The following is a 17,751-nucleotide window of genomic DNA, read 5'->3' as shown; positions in this document are numbered from 1 at the left end:
AAATATATTTTTCTTGTCTGTCTCAAAAGTCAGAACCACAATTTGTAAATCTTCTATTAGAAAGAACAAAAAAGGCAATATTTTATGATGACTGCTCCCTTTAAATGGCAAAATTCCGACCGAAATTCGAAGCGATATAAAACGAGTATTTTACGAGAAAACCGAGTCAATTTCTGGCTCTATTTTATAAAGCAGATGATACCACAGTGATTCGGGGACAGCCGATATAAAAAAATATATGCACGTAGAGGAAATAGGTCAGATATAAATCAATAATTAGAATTGTCTACACAGGAAAAATCCCTTTGCTTTCGCTACATTTTTTGCTTCAAATATGATGTTTCTAACTGAAACCAGTTCGGCTGTCTTGGGCGAAAGTTAAAAAAAAGAAAGTTAAGTAAAAATAAGCCAAGTTCATTAATTTCAAAAATCAACAACACAACACATTATTATAGTAAAACATAATTAATACTGCACTTAAAATAAATCAATCAAAAATGTTTGCATACAACGGGAGTCATAGTTACATCTCTGGAAATCAAGTCAGGTTCGTCAACCACATCACTAAGTCATTAATATTTACAGTGTACATTTAAAAACATTGCCGTATTACCTCCATACACCAAAATACTTTTTATGAAAATACTTTAAGCACGCTTGATTCTTGATACGTTTAACATACTTAATCATAATATGATTCATAATTTAATACACAGTGAAAAAAGCAACATTATGCATTTTGTAACATAACTGTTAAAGCAAGTTGGGTAAGAATTGCTAAATTGAAAATCAAAGGCAAATATTGATGAAACTATATAAAAATATGTCAGGTTAATTTATACAAATAAAACTGTTGTTGATTACCCTTGATATTCAGGTTGTATAATTGAGAAGCGGAAATGATGGCTTTAAAAACGCAATTCCTTAAACTGTTTCAAGTGAAAATAAAAACAAAACATCGAGAAATCAATAAAAATATTAATTGGATTAATTAATTAGATTCAAATCATTAATACTGCGTCGCTACTCTTCAAATATTTATTATTTTGAAGAATAAGCAGAATAAACACTACTAATTATTTGATGGGAATCGGTTTGGTAATATGTGCTTATTGGATGTTTTCATAAATTTTGCACGGCGGCGATAAATTCGTAAAATCCTAAATAAAGAAAATTTATACACATCAGGCTTTGAAAAACGTTACGCACGATAAAAAATGTATATAAATTTGTCGCATAAACTGTGAAAACCTGTCAAAAAATATCGTTACGCGTTATGAACCTTAAAAAACATTTGTTTTTGTATTCACTCGCGCCAAACGTGTATGTTGCGTAGCGCGTTCGGAATTCGGGCGTCTCGTAGCGGCGGACGTCTACGATCCCGGAGCGTAGGATCTCGACTGCCGCCGCGGCGCCCGTGGGCTACTGGCTACAGCTATACGGAGTACACAGAGTACAGCCTACGCCGTAGTACTGTAGAGGCGACGCTAGGTAGTGCATATGATGTGTTACTGGCCGTTATGCGCCGGCGAAGTAGGTACCAGTGTATTATGTAGAAACGTAGCGTCGACGCTCGATTATTGGAGGGCAGATGAATAATTCTGAGAGGCGCGAGGGCGTCGATGTTCTTGAATTTACGTTTTAAATATTGTTTTATTCATGGCTAAGCTCGTGCTCGTGTTATTTTGGTGTAACGAATAAATTGTATACTGACCATTTGAACCAAGTACCTACTAGCTATTCCAAAGAAATAATATTTACGTTTAAGAAAATCTGTGCGTTGCACCAGTAAGAAATAGGGATAGCTTTTTGTGCATTACTCTTGCTCTTCTAAACTCGCAATATCATTTCCATCAAGATTTATGAAAATACATTAACACTTTGTTACAGAAATTTAAAACATATATTGTAACTTAAAGAAGGTCGCGCGAAATCCGGTAGTAACAAGGAGTAATAATATACCATTTTTTAATTTTTTTTAAAGAAAGACAAACATTCTCGGGTTACGGTTAACCTGACAATATTTGAATACTTATATTTACTACCGCCACAATAAGCTGAAAATGTTGCTGGTGTTGTGATGGAGGACTTGGCCAGCCGAGGAATTGAACACACTACGCCTGAGTGGGACCCAAGCGCGATGTCAACTCAGCCACCGACCGGTCCACCGACCATGAATATTTTTTTTATATATATTACACAGAATACTCGTAAATCGTTTTAATTCAAATACTGCGTAAAAGCGGAAAATATATATAAATAAGAAAAGAATAAAGATTCTTTATTCTATGGATAAATGAAACAAGGAAATAAAAACAGACGTAATGATAGCATGATTAAAATATACCACACGTGTACGTGTATATTTTGAAATAATTATTAAATTCAGGAATAATAACAATGAAACAAGGTAAATTCGACATCCCCCGTATGTAGATTAAATTCATCAAATTTCATAGAAGTGATGATTTGCGAAACACGATGTGGCGGGGAACAAAGCGTTGCGATGGCAACTAATCGCTGGAATAGTACAGTATACGTGTTTCACTTTAAATTCAGACAGAATTTCCTCTCATCACGGAGCATAATAATATAACGGGTGAACAATTAATATATATATATTAGGAATCATTTTATATGTATTTTATGTTTGGGACATCTGTGAGGCTGGAGGTGGTGAGGAAGGGAAGGAGATGGGGAAGAGGAATGTGGGGAAGTACCTGGCTACTCAAATCTGGTCAAAGAACACCAAATTAATTTTTAATAATAAATTAAATATATGCAATACTAACTTTGCTACGATTTCTAATTAAAAAACATAGAATAAATATCATGGCACCTCGGCTTGTTCGTTGACAATCAAATTGATATGTCAAAAGCTTTACAGCTCACAGTGGAAAGAGTCTCAATCTGAAAACAGTGGACGCAAAAAGCTGAGCAAATCAAATGATGCCAGAACCCACAGTTTGAAAGATTTAGCTGCCTCTAACGAGGATTTCCTTAGAGAAGCATTCACCAGTATTTTATGTAAAAATATTTTTTTATTTATTACTTGTAAATAAATTAACATTATAAATGAAGACAATATGCAGACTTATATGTATAATTTTTTCGTTATTATTCTACTACTCCATAAGTTGAGCTCCAGGAGCTCGTGTTTATGGGAGGAGTATTTACCTTTAGTTCTAATGATTTTTTAAACAATAATCAAAAAAATTTGATATTAATACAAACATAATATTAACATAGGTACACAAATTAGAAAAGTGTGTTTTTAAAGATAGTTAAAATAATATATATTTTTACAGATTAAGTAAGCGTGAGGAAATTAAGGGTACAATATATCAGGTAAACAAATTAGAAAAATAGTTTTTTAAAGACAATTAAATTAATATATATTTTTTTACAGATTGAGTAAGTGTAAGAAAATTAGGGGTACAATATATCATCATCCAATTTTAGGGACTTAATTAACTTTTTGAATTGTTCATAATTCTCAGTTTCGGTTACACTAATTTTGTTTTGGACAATAATATATTGTACCATCTCACACCTAAATACGAATAGTGGTGTTGAGCCGTGGTAGTTCTAAGCATAGGAATGGCGATTAAGCCATTAGTTTTGAATCTATTGCTTATGCTATCTGAGGGGTGAATTTTATAAATAAAATATTCTTTATAAAATTGATATAAGGCGATTCTCTTATACAATTCTGTGATAGATGGTACATTTAATTCCCGAAATATATCTAAAGTAGGGAAGTCAAATGGTTTCCTAAGGATGATTTTTATAATTATTCTTTGAATTGTTATTATGGGCTGTAAAGAAGCCTTAAAAGCCCCTCCCCACCCAATAATCCCGTAGTGCAATATGGACTGAATTAATGCATAATAGACAATTTTGATAGTTTTCTTATTTAAAATATTTCGTAAATTATAGAAAATATAGATAAGTTTTCTTATTCTTTCAACAGTGAGATTGATATGGTCTTTCCATTTAACATTTTTATCTATTAAGATAACAAGATATTTTAAATTAGATTTATGATTTAGTTTCGCGCAGTCCGTATTACATGTACCGTCATTGACACAATTTCTGTATGCCTCCTAACGTAAAAGTATTCTTAATTATAATACGATTATTACGTGAACTTTAAAGTTACTAAAAATATAGTTTCCTTGGCAGACAGAAAAATATTCTTATTAGTTGAAAACGATTGATTACAATTCAATAATTCAGCAAAAACATAACCAAAATTGAAAATATCTTTCGAGTAAAAATATTAGAAGTTTGCAATTTGTATTGATATTTCAGGCGACTAATTATTGCTTATAAATATATGTTATCCTTTATGCTATGCATAAAACCTTGTCTTATAAACATAAGTTTATCATTAAAAAAATTAAAAATAAATCTTCACCGAAAATAAATTTACCACAAAAAATCCGTGATTTTACACGACACAACCAAACAAATAAAAGCAAATGATAAACTGGTACGAACTTTATATGAACGAGTATTATAGAGTTTTGAGTTAATGCGATTCAACGAGAATGTATTTCAGATGGTGGAGGCAGTCTGGCTCCGGCAACAAGACTTGGTGGGGTTTATTAAAATTCAAATTGCCTGTTGCGTACAACTAGCATCGAGCGGCTATGTAGCCTACATCCAGGGAGGCTGGCCTCGAACGGGAATTATATGAGAGAAGTGATGAAAACAAATTTAATTGGATAAACCTGAATTAATGTGTTTACATTTCGATATTAAAATATTCAGCATTTTTTACAAATTATCAACTTTTTGGTAGTTGTACAGATAAATCAAAAATATTTTTGGTGTGATAATTTGCGCACAGTATTTTGCGTTTTTTTTTTACATTGGTCCACACAGGAGGCCCTGAGGAGAATTATTTCATATCATCTTTGGGGATGCTGTGTGGAGCGTCTTTTAAGGAAAGGAAGGGGGGAAGTTCTGTGAAGGAAAAAATGTATGAGGGGTAGGTAGGAATCTGGGGATCAGTATGTCCAGGAGTGAAATACTATGAACCCATCCCTCCCACTGCGGTGGAAGGAGATGTTCCGAAAGGGTCATGCTGGAGAGATCAAAAGGTCTCCCACAACCAGTTTCTCCTGATCCGGCCTGCCATGCAGCTGGTGGGCAGACGCGCCCGTCGTCAAGACCCGGAAAAATCTCTCCAAAGCACACCTGCTAAGTCACCAAACGTAGCGAACCACTTAGGGTGATTTATGGCAGAGAAGCTGGTAATCCAATAAAAAAATCCCGGGGCGGCGCTACTCATATCGGCCTCCCAAATTGAAAATGAATGGAAACAAATATAATCTATTTATTTAAAGAAGAGTATCTGTAGCGGGCGGGCTGCAAATTTCGCTTTCCGTGTTCAATAGGAAGCAGTACTGTCTTGAAACATGCACGGATTTGTTACCCTTATTCTCTTTCTTATCTCGTGTTTAATTGAAGGCGCGCGTCCTACAATCGTGCACGGGTATGCAACGCGCTCAATCAATGCGCAGCGTAATTATAAAGTACTGCCTCCTTTTAGATACGGAAAAGGAAATACGCTGGCGTGCTGCTTTGATTTTTATATATATTTACAGTTTTATTCCGAGATTTAAGAAATTTTGTTCACTTGACTTTCAAAACAATAAGAACGATGTCTACATCCGATTTTTACAAAATCTATATAAAGCCCGGAAAAAGCCGGGGACTTCGGGTATTTTGTAATGATAAAAAAATACTTTCTAATTGCCAATAAAAATGTGCGGTGAAAAATGAAGACAATGTTGGTAGTTCTTATTGATACAGTTAAAAGTGACCGAGGGGGATAGGGTCCGATTAGCTCAGTTGGTAGAGCGGTGTCCCGGAAAGACAAGGATCCTGGGTTCGAGTCCTAGATGTGACCGTATCCTTTTCTGATTTTTCTGTTTCAGATTTTCGTTAAGAAATCGCTAATATTGTCTTCAATAATTAAAATACTTTCTATTCACCACTTTTTATTCGATATAATAGACATATTTCAAAACCAACAGTGTACGTACAAATATTATAATTTAATTATTAATATATTCAGCGGCAGATGATATTTAATTATATAATACATATATTTTTTTAATTGTGCAATATGTCTTCCCTTGACGTCAATGGCAGTTTGCACTCGTTTCGGCCTGGAATCTATTAATTTTTGGCAGTTTTCCATGATCTTGTCATCCAGAAACTAGACCTGAATTGCTGCTTTTTTCCATCTTTCTCCCGGTCGTGCATTCCAATTTACATATCCTATAATTTTAAAGTTTAAGAGATTTTTTGTCAAAATTACTGATGCTAGCAGCTGTGCTAGCCCGTAATCTTGTAGAAGTATTACGAATCCTACGATTCGATCAAAAATCTGTATATATTTTTCTTTGATTTCTATGTACATTTTTCTATTCAAATTTGTATTTGTACCGAACGTCTCAACTCGAAGATAAATTAATTATGCTGGGACAACCGCAACAAAAACTAAAATTTACACACGCAAGAAAAACTGCAATCAATAAATTTCGAGGCAGCACTAGAAAATGATGCTGTAATATTTACAACGCATTGATTATGTAACATGTAAAAAAGTTTTTTTAAAATCCAGAAATCAAATTTCGATTTTCTTAATATTCCTTGATCTTTTCTGTTAGTTTAGTAGTAGTACCTTTCAGATTCTGGAATGAGAAGGTTGCAACTTGATAAACCTCTACTACGACAGGCAAATCATAGCAACCTGGGACCTCTCACGAAATAGTATTATAAAATGAAATATACTGAAGTAACATTAACACTCAAATTAGACAGTTAAACTATTGCTTAGCGCAGAGAATCAGGTAAATATGTTTTATTTCTGAAATAATCTTGTGATGGCGTAAATAGATAAATAAATAAAATAAATTTTAAAAATCATAAATGAGGGAGGGCATTTTAATAAAAATGTAATATTAGACAACCCTGTATTGTGAAGAAAATGTAAAAAGAACCTCGCTGTTTATAAACTGCAAACCTGGACTCACAAACATAATAAAGTGTGGTAAACTCCGGCGTATCATATTTTGAAGAACGCCTTTCCTACATCAAAGAAAACGTTATGATTTCCGGACTAGCTCCCTCCGCTTATGTACACCGTGCGGTACAGTCAACCGAGCGGAGGCAGCGAACTCCCCGGGACGGACCACAGAACAATATCATACAAAAACAAGGTTTGCTTCATTTCAAAGAAGAACCAATATAATTTTAACAGACGAAAAATTTTTACACTATAAGTTTGTGTTTTTTTAAATGTTATACGAAAGTATACAAAAAATACGTAAATAAAGCAAAGTTATAAAAATATAGACAGCAAAAAATGTGACGATTAACTACAAAATTTAAAAAAATGTACCTACACGGTTAACACATGATAACTATTGCAAACAAGGGTATTTTATGATAAAATATGGTAGGAATTTGATTTATATTAGATACCAGGAATTTAGACATATTTCGTCCTTTTGGTCAAAATGTTGTCCAATTGGACGTTCATTTAAGCGTTTGAACAGCACCATCGTGGGGCGTGTCTTTTGATGTTTTTGTCAAATTGGGAATTTATTTTGTTCATTTGGACAAAATTATCTCCAATCGGAGATTCATTTTAACCATTTGGAACAGAGGTTCCCAAAGTGGTCTATATAGACCCCCAAGGGTCGATATCGGCTTGCTGGGGGTCTATGTCAGCGAGAAAAAATTTTGGGGGTCCACGAGATTCAAATGGGGTACATACGAGCGGACCCCCATTTACCGTTAAAGTTAGTTCCGTAGATGACACAATACACCTAACACAAATAACACAGTTTACGTAATACTTATAATAGACTGAGAAATTACTTATTTGATATTTGTATTTTTATACTTCGTAAAGTTCTGTATTGAGGTATATAAATAAAATTATGCGTTCCTTTTCTCGTCAATACTAATATATTGAAGCAAAACATTGCACATCGGAAGCCGCGAATTTTCCTAGATTCCCAACTTGTTTTTGAAAAACGTCCAGGGTAATAATGACGTTCAACATTTAAATGTACTTCACACAGACTTAAAAACTAAGTTAGAGGAAATTTTTACTTTGGAAGTGGAATGTTGAAGAATCGGATATCATATGACAAGAAGAACTGATCGGAATAAGCGCTAACAAAGAACTTAAGGGGCAGTTCTGTAGGGCCAGCTACAGAAAGAAATTCCCGTTGCTTATCCTGCTTCATTTTCATTTGGTGTAATACCTCACAAGGGTGCCCCTGTCTGCACAATGTAAAGACAGCGCAACTATACCGCCACCCGGTTGTTGGGCAGCAAGGGAAGGGAATATTTTTACTAAAAAAGTAAATGATTATCACATGGGACGTTAATAGTTTTAGGAAAATTCAATATTCGGCAGGCAGGGGTCTACGGAAAAAAATATTTGGCAGGTGGTCTACGGGGCAAAAAAGTTTGGGAACCTCTGATTTGGACAGTAAAATATACAATTGGGAATTTATTTTGTCCATTTCGAGAATATTTTGTATTTTTCACTGTGGCACCCAAGTATCATTTGTATTTTTTTTTATCTATTGGGAAAAAACATATTTATATTTATTATTTTTTTCCTCCGCTGCTCATCTCACTAGAGAATTCCTGTGTCGAGATGAGCAGCTTTACAATTATATCCAATCAAATAAGTACAACACATAACGCACTCACAGATATATCACATCTAATATGGGGCTCCTAAGGTGATTCATGACAGAAGCCACGACATGGGCAATCCAAAATCACTACTCTCAGCCTGTATGGAATTATTACCACATTTTGAAATAGATTCAACGAACCTAAAGTTTTTTTTATATTTTCACCGAGCATATTATTAAGCAACGTAGCTTTATAAGAAAAAATCCCTTGTCCAAATGATGTTCTGGTATTCACCGGCTGATACATTAAAGAAGAACCCAATCTAGTGTTGCGCACTTGTGATCTTTTGTCAAATCAATGTTGTTTAATATTGTGCATTTATTTTTTTACAAAAATTTGTCATTTTAGACCTCGGCCGACATCCTTTTCGCTAATAATTTGGAGACGGCCAGGGTATCATTAAATTTTCTTTTCCATTTGGGCAAAATTAGAAGTTTTCGAAAATTTAACAATTTTGCAATTTGTTTTATAATTATCCATTTGGAATTTGTCCGTCAGAACATATGTTAACTATCGGACAGCATTTACGGAAATAAATAATTGAGAGGATTTCAACTCTAGGATCTAGGGTCGAAATGCAATTTGGCTATAATTACAGTTTAGGTACTCCCAACATCCTCTTCACCGATTATGAACATTTTGGTGGAGAACTCTAAAATTTCAAGAGATCGCCGAAATTTTAAATTTTAGCTTTATGTCCAAGTTCAGCTTCCCTCTAACCTTTTATACACCAATTTCGAGCGGTTGGGACCTCTAGAATTTCAAAATTAGAAATTTGGCACAGTGACTTTAGATTCGAAATCATCTCTTATTTCTCCCATTTAACCGTTAAGGCGATGCACTACGTCGTGTAATATTTTAAATCGAGCCGTTATCAATAACACCCCTTACGTAGATGGCGATAAGGTTTTAATTCCCGCTTAACACCATACGCCTGTTTTATTGATTTTTATTTTTTTAATTGATTTAAAAGAAAAAAAAACATGGCCAAAATTAATTTGCAACATTTACAATAAAATCATAACCGAAAATGGGTTCATAAGTAGGAGATTTTTAACTTTAAAGCAGTTTTCATAGGTCTTATACATTATTTTTTTCTGGGCTTATAAAATGACTTATCTTAAAAAATACTCGATTATTTCAAAGGCCAAGATGTATTCTACTCGCAGTATTTAATTAAAGCATCTGAAAAAATTCTAGGCGACCAAATTTAAAAACCAAAAACACATGATTTTGCATTGCTACGTAGTGCATCGCCTTAAATAAAATTTGATAAAACCGCAATCCAACAGGCTCAATTTTTTAAAATAATTTCCTCTAATAAGTATGTAGGTTTAGCCCACCCAAATATTAATGCAAATTTGGATGAATATTTGAATGCTTATACCTTTAGGGTAAATACCGTTGGTGAATGAAATCAATTTTCGGGCGAACTAATTGAATATCAAATCAAGTCCTGCTCCAAAGAAAAACATAACATTTAAATATTATGAATAATTCATAAGCACAATGTTTACCTTAATAATTATTAACGATATTTTCTTGCAAATATTCCCCTTACATAAGTAACAGATTTCGATTCAACAGGAGAAAATGCTAAAATTTAAAGATCCCACATTATTAAAGAGATTATGAAACAAACTTTATTTTATAAAATGTTCAAAGTATAGGGAGACTGAAGTACCTACGGGTGTATTATTATTATTATTATTCGCGGACGTAATAAAATAAAATTATATTATGTGCTTATAAGAAAAATATGCCAGAAATAATTATAATTTTGTTAACAAGCGTTATTTCAGCAAAATTATAATTCAATAATAAACTTATTCGGCTGGCAAAATAGCTTCTCCTGCAGAAATACAGTACGAATCTTTCTAATTTCCGACGTAATAACAATGTTTATTTTTTTAACATTCCTCACATCATTGAAATTGATAAAACAAGAATAAATGCACTCCACAACTAAGTAGGCAGCCATTTCGTAATGATTTATGAGGGTGTGTTATTAGGTTCCTGCTTCATCTAAACTTCAGCTAAAATTAATTAATAATTCCCACTCTTCAGCTTTAATTAATTAATGATATAATAGCTTCAGTGTCTTCACGTGAGTGCTTTTATTAACTGGCAAAACAAATATTGTGAGATACAAATACATAATACATACATGTAAACCGTCACATAGGAAGAGGGGGATAGACCGCCATGGGCATATGATTTAAAGTCTCGCATATTGTTCACGCAAACTTAATGATAACACCATGAAACCTAATAAATAATAATGAAATATATACTTCGCTTAAGTGGAAATTCATTATGAAGTGTTTTCTTTAGCTAGCATCTTTCTGAGAAGCTATCTTCTTAATTGGACAAACTTTCAAGAACAGTAATTAAACAGCAGTCATTTGCAAAGGACGCATTTTAAACATGCTTTTATTCGATAAGGCACGGAGGAAAATCTTATTATCTATTTGGGAAATTGACAGACATTATTTAGTTCGAAACTCCAATTGAATGGGACTTCATTATTGGGAGAAATATAATTGAATTAATGTTACCAGATTTTAATGGCAAAAATTTACTGTCAGGATCGGAATTGACGGATACCTTTTCAATTGTACATTTGTTGAATGGTTAAACTAAAATTAAATTGCTCTGTATACTGAATAAAATATATCGCACACCAAGATAAAGGGTAGCACAACTCGAAATAATTCAAAATTGAGTTATTGCGATTTTCGGAATCTGCGTCGAAAACTACACAAAATACAAAGACACCTGTTTTAAAATCTCCATCAATAATAATGTGATGGCGATGTAAGTTAGTCTTTCTGAGTTGCTCCATGTACACCCACCACCAACAACAGTAACACATCACCAATTACGACATACCAGCAGTAGGGGAAGGTGCTGTCAATACGCACAAAGACTGGATTATTTCGACTTAGTTTTGTATTCGTGATTAACTGCAGTCATAAAGCGTGAATTATTTTAGTTGATTTAGTATTCGTGATTGAACCTGTCTTGTTTCTCGGGCGTTCTACATATCAACTCCACATACTCCGGTTTTGTTAACAAAAGTAAGTAATTTTAATTTTACTAATTCATAATAGTTGATTAATTTGAGTTGATAAAATTATTAAACAATGATTTAGTCACGAATACTAAAATACACGAAATTAATTAATAAACAAGTGATACGTGTATTTGATGATAAGTAATTGAGAAAATAAATATCCTAGTAAAATAACATACAACATTATATAAAAATATTTTTAATCAGTCACATAAAAATCGAGTAAAATGTTTTTTGCTGTTCCTGAAAAAAGAGATATTTTGAGTTGTACTACTCTTCATCTAGGTGTGCGATATTTGGAAAACTGTATTGACAAAGTAATTAATTGTTAACATTTTTCACAGGACAGATAAAAAATTCAGAAATTGGCCGGAATGGCGCACAAATTGACTGACCCGTATAAATTGGGCGAAGGCAAGTTAAATAATCATGGTATTAATCAGGTTTCAAAACGAGCGTTAGTCAGACGAGAAAAACAAGATATTTTCACATAGTGAGATGTAAAAAAACTCATTTGGTTTTTGTAATGTTATGTACCTATTTGTATAACAACATTATTTTTTTGTATGTGAGAACATCTGCGAAAACTCAGTATAAATAAATAAATATTTTGATTTTACAGTCTACGGAAATTGGGTTAGGAAAATGTTAAAAAAAAACAAACCTTTTTTACCATTGCAACGTGTATAGAACACGTTGCAATGAACTGTAAATCAAATCCACAAAAAAACGACAATGTAAAGCTCATTCAATTGGTTTTTAAAAAATCACGGGAAAAGTGGAATGAAGGAACAGCCTACCTTGAATTCCCAAGAATCCCGGCAATAAGGCTCTCGACGAACTTGCACTATTGCAAATTTCCTACAAAACGAGATAATCTTTAATATGATTTTGATATTTGCAAACCGAGCACAAAGCATGTAAATAATACGACGAGGACACGACGATTGCACCTTCTTGCTACACGACACGAATTCGAATGTTGTACTTGTGACAATTTACAATGCAACAAATACATCTTATTCTTTCCAATATGGGTAAGGCTGTTTTTGGGAAGGAAATGGATAGTATATGATGGGAAAAATGGTAGGTATTATCCAAAAACTGTTTCAATACTAAACAACCATAAAATATCTATTTTCAATTTTCGAGGCACTTGCGCCATTTCTTGCACCGACTATTAGTTAATTTCAAAGAACAACTTTAAAAACTTATGATTAATATAAAAAAAGGGGGACACCACAGGGACCACCACAGGGACTGGCTCATAACAACTGTTATCAAACTTATAAAATGTAGTATAATTTTTGTTGTTTTCACTGGATTGAATCTAATCGTAAGCCAAATTGGATGGTACCGACTTTTATAGATTGAATTTTCATCGACAACGAGTCTATTTGCCGAGTTTCAGCTTGATCGGATTTCCGGAAGTGAGTTTATTCCACACAAGATTTGCATTCATTCATTGAGAAAATAGAAATTTGGCATGCAAAATATAGGAAGTGTTGTTATGTTGGATGTAAAGTTGGGGAGGAAAATATAATAGAAGGAACGGGTTGTTTCACAGAAATTGAACAATTCATGAAATTTCGAAGTTAATTTTCAAGTTCTATTATTATTTCAGTTCTATGAAGCATTAACCCACGATGATATGCATACGAAAAGATCTGGTCTTCACCTGAAGATACTGCAATTATTACCTTTAACACAAGGGCGAGGTGCAAAATATTATACACATTTAAACTATTTATTGAATCCGGTTCGTGGAATAACTCAAATTACAAAACCTAAATATTTTAATTTTTCCTAATTTAACCTAACCTAACCCAACACGCAACTTCTTGACCACGATATATAATCGGGTTCGATTATAAAATTTTTAAAGTCAGTACAACGGAAAAATACACATGAGACGACGTATACATGTGAATGAAACATGGAAAGAGTTGTGTGGAGTTCATCCTCTCTGCCTAACCATGCGAGAAACGTCTTGATGGCTAGTTACTTAATTATAATATCTTTAAAAATAGATACTTTACAAATAAAGTAGCCGTAAAATAAAAATACATATTTCTTTGAACAAACACTTCATACAAATTCACACATAACTAAACCCAACAAAATTTTCTGTATTTGAAGAGTAGAGGTCTTTATACTACATTATTGTGTTATTAATAAGACAAACTACATTTAATGGCTCATTCTCGGGTGATGTAAAAATTGGTCTGAATACAGCTGTTAATTCGTGCCATACACAATATGAGAATATACATACCAATGGCAATACATATACGCAATACGGGAATATATACATTCGGAAGAAAAATGATGACGGCTGACCCAGTTCGGGGCGTATTGGCCTAACAAAGGCCACACGAAAATACGAATGTTTTTGTTTTTGTTTCTTTGATCCTATAACGCCCGTTCGTTCGGACTTTTTATACTCACAATACAATACAAACTGAGGAAAGAAAAAACACCACAACTCTGAAAATACACAGATGAATTTTGCAAAGGTTTTTGTACGTTTGAGTAGGCAGCTAAGTAGGTATTTATTGTTTTTCCGTCTCTTTTGTAAAAAATTCCACAATACTTTAAAGAATAAAATTATTTTTAAAAGGTTATTTCACAACCCTATTGAATAATGGAATGGTAGAATAAGTCGAGGACGCCCGAAGAAGATAAGGCACGACCAAGTGAATAAGATACATAAGTCGGGCCATGTCAAGAGTCAGAATAATAGAAGAGTATGTATGAGACGATGTATAAATGTGAATGAGGCAAGGAGTGTGTGCCAAGAGCGAGTTGTTTGGCGGTCCGTCCTCTCTGCCTACCCCTGCGGGGAAACGGCGTGGTGGTTAGTTAGTTAGTTAGTTCTCTCGAATAATGACGGCCTCCATGGTCGAGAGGTGAGACTCTCGACTAGAAATCTGAAGGTCGCGGGTTCAAATCCCGACGTGAGCAGGTACATTTTATTTTATCAACTTGTGTTATTTAAATCATACATTCTTACGGCACGTTCCAGAGTGGAAGACGCTCTCAGTATCGCCCTGGTGTAAGACCACCGGTGACCGGATAAATCATCAAAATGTTAATTTATCACATCTTTAAAAATTTATATAAAGTCATGGAAAGTGATGAAACAAAAACTTTATTAACTGGGTTAAGTAGGTTAGGTTAGGTTTAAATTTCATCGTTTCTAATGACTTTATATCACTTTTTAAAGGTGTGTTGAATTGTCACTGTGTTGAGTAATCATAGAACCAAGACCACCATTCAGAATTAAAAAGTTGCTTCAAATGGTTTTAGCCGGGTTTGGTGACTAGATCTGAATTACCAGATAATCCCCGTCTCTCCTCTTCCCCCATCTCCTCTCCCTCCAATCTTACTTCAGCCTCACAACATACTCCGATTGGGAATGCCACAGTCTCACTGGCTCGACACGGTTGGGAGCAGTTGGGACTCTTGCCCGGAATTGACATAAACAAAAAAATAGTCAATTAAAATAAATAAATATTACAATAGGTAGAAAACTCGGATAACTTATCCGATATATTACGTAGCCATTATTCATAGGTTTGAGTACCGAATAGTAAGCTCGGATGCAAATAATAAATAAACCGTTAAATCGTAAATCGAAAATAATACGCTAACCTGTGAATAGTGTTAGCAAAAGTATATCCACTACCTAGTAAGTATTAGTAAAAGTATAGCCACATCCTAGTAAGTATTAGCAAAGGTATACCCACTACCAAGTAAGTATTAGTAAAAGTATACCCACTACCTAGTAAGTATTAGCAAAAAAGCTAACATTGCGTTCTAAATTAAGTAAATGTATAATACACATTATGTACAAGGTGGCACAAAAGTCATCACTCGATTTCAACACAACAATTTTCCGCGTTCTTGAGGACTATGGTTTGTGAACATGAATTCTGCTTCATAAATATGACATAATACGCCATTTGCATAAATGACTTTTGTGCCACCTTTTACACACTAACACTATTTATTTTTCAATGAAACAACAGAAAATTTATGCATTATTTAAATACTATTATAGATTATTAATGACATAAATGTAACTCATTAGAGCATTTTAAAATTTTTATATCAATTTATTGCCGGCAACTATGCATTACATTAACATTAAATATTATGCATAATATTGAACATATACGTTACCCGCATCACTAGACGATGTCTGTTCGGAGAATGGAAGCAAACAATAATAATTAGTACTACATAAAAACATATCGAATCATTCTTTTTAAATCACAAAATAAATATAAAAATCCATCAAAAGTAGCTAATTAAATAATGCAAAAAGGATCAGAATAAATCTTTTAAAAAAATTATCAATTTTAATTAAAAATACAGAAAATAAAATATCTTCAAAATATGAGTTAAATTTGAAATCACAATAAAAATATGTCTCAAAAAGAAATATTGATAATAATTTGTTTTGTAATAATACTAGATAAATGCAAAAAAATATATAGGCTTGTAAAAGACGAGCAAAGATATGTGCAAAAATATTTATATTTTAACAGAAATACCCCATACTCATAAACGCGGTGTAAATATAACACGGCGCGTGAGGTCGGAACATTGAAAACCTTGACTTATCACCATGGCATTTGTATGGTACCTATCATTGGTGAGGATATCATTATATCTATATGTTACAAAAAAAGAAGATGATAAAACAATTACCATTATTATTATGGTTTAAACGGCCTTAAACCACGCTAAAGGCCGGCTTCACCACTAACCAACCAATGTTGAACTGGCGTACACGAAACTAGCCTTACTAATAAGTATTAATAGTAAGACGGAAGTGGAGAGTTTGCAAGCAACTTTATGCAAGACCTTTTTTGATTACACTACAAATAATTAACCCTTCAAAGCTTGTGTTGGTTGAATATTACATTTAAGGCATCACGTTTAAATCAATCAAATTAGCGTGACGTTTACGTATTGTTAAATAAGTGTTGGTAAACCATATCGTATAGTGTACAGCGCCGCGTTATCGGCAAAACATACCCATCACGCGATGCATTTAAGGCGGCTACTATTTCCCGATCAGGGTAGGTAGGCTCCACTAGTAGACACTGTGTCAAAATATAACTAACCGTTGGAAATAACAGCTAGATGCCGTCAACGCCCAACGCTGTTATCGAAATATGGCGACATATTCTGTTGCATGAATTTATAGTAGTTAGTAAGTTTTTATAAGAAGTAGTTTTGTGAACAGCAGACTTGAATACTCCGACTTTAGAACTCGCAACAGTCCCAACGCTCATGCGCTCGGGCGAAATAAAAAAAGGTATTTTTCAAACACTGCTACCACCTTGATAGGTTGACCGGACACAGGACAAACAAACAAATTTACAGATAGACGAAATGCAAAGAGGTAGAGTCAAAACAGGAATTTGCTAAGCGAATTAATTACCTCCACCCACCGCTAATTGTTATATTTTATCTATACTTATTATTTTTCTAAGCTTATTTGTCGAATCTTAATTTTCATTATATTTTGAATCATGATAAAGAAACCTTACGTTCTGAAATACATACGTGCATATTTTTTTTTATTAAAATAGCGATTTAAAGAAAATTAATAATTTTTTTATTTCATACATTCATATAATTAGGATCGTTTTTTTATTACTTTTTTTTTAGTGTTCGCATCAACTTCAACGTTATTTCCAATAGTTATATTCAACAGTTGATAATCGCAACAGTAGCAGCCTTGGCGGCGTTTTTCGAATTGTTAAACCTCGACTACCACCTCGGCGTCGAATAATATATCCGTTTGTCTGGGCCCAACGCAAATTGGCCGAGATCAGTATCTGCGAAAGCGACACGGTGTTTGAAACTCGATAGTGTCACACTATTGGTAAGCCCACGCTAATTATTGCATTTTTTTAAAA

General features: G+C 33.5%; 1 protein-coding gene across 8 annotated transcripts in view; it reads right to left on the bottom strand.

Annotated features, from left to right (window-relative positions):
• Positions 1-17,751, bottom strand: part of LOC149415420 (uncharacterized protein CG43867) — a 766,937-nt gene that overhangs the window by 197,440 nt on the left and 551,746 nt on the right. For 2 of the 8 annotated variants that reach the window (XM_089642601.1, XM_089642603.1), the window contains exon 1: positions 1,252-1,367. The exons of the other annotated variants lie outside the window; for them this stretch is intronic. The gene's annotated coding sequence lies outside the window, so the exon portion shown is untranslated. Of the gene's footprint in view, positions 1-1,251; positions 1,368-17,751 lie in introns of those variants that run through there. 8 annotated transcript variants of the gene reach the window in all.

The sequence above is a fragment of the Hesperophylax consimilis genome, chromosome 18, assembly GCF_061612785.1.
Source record: "Hesperophylax consimilis isolate HC1 chromosome 18, BYU_Hcon_1.0, whole genome shotgun sequence".
NCBI lineage: Eukaryota > Metazoa > Arthropoda > Insecta > Trichoptera > Limnephilidae > Hesperophylax > Hesperophylax consimilis.
The sequence above is the reverse complement of the archived record's forward strand: the minus strand, read 5'-3'. Positions and strand labels throughout refer to the sequence as shown.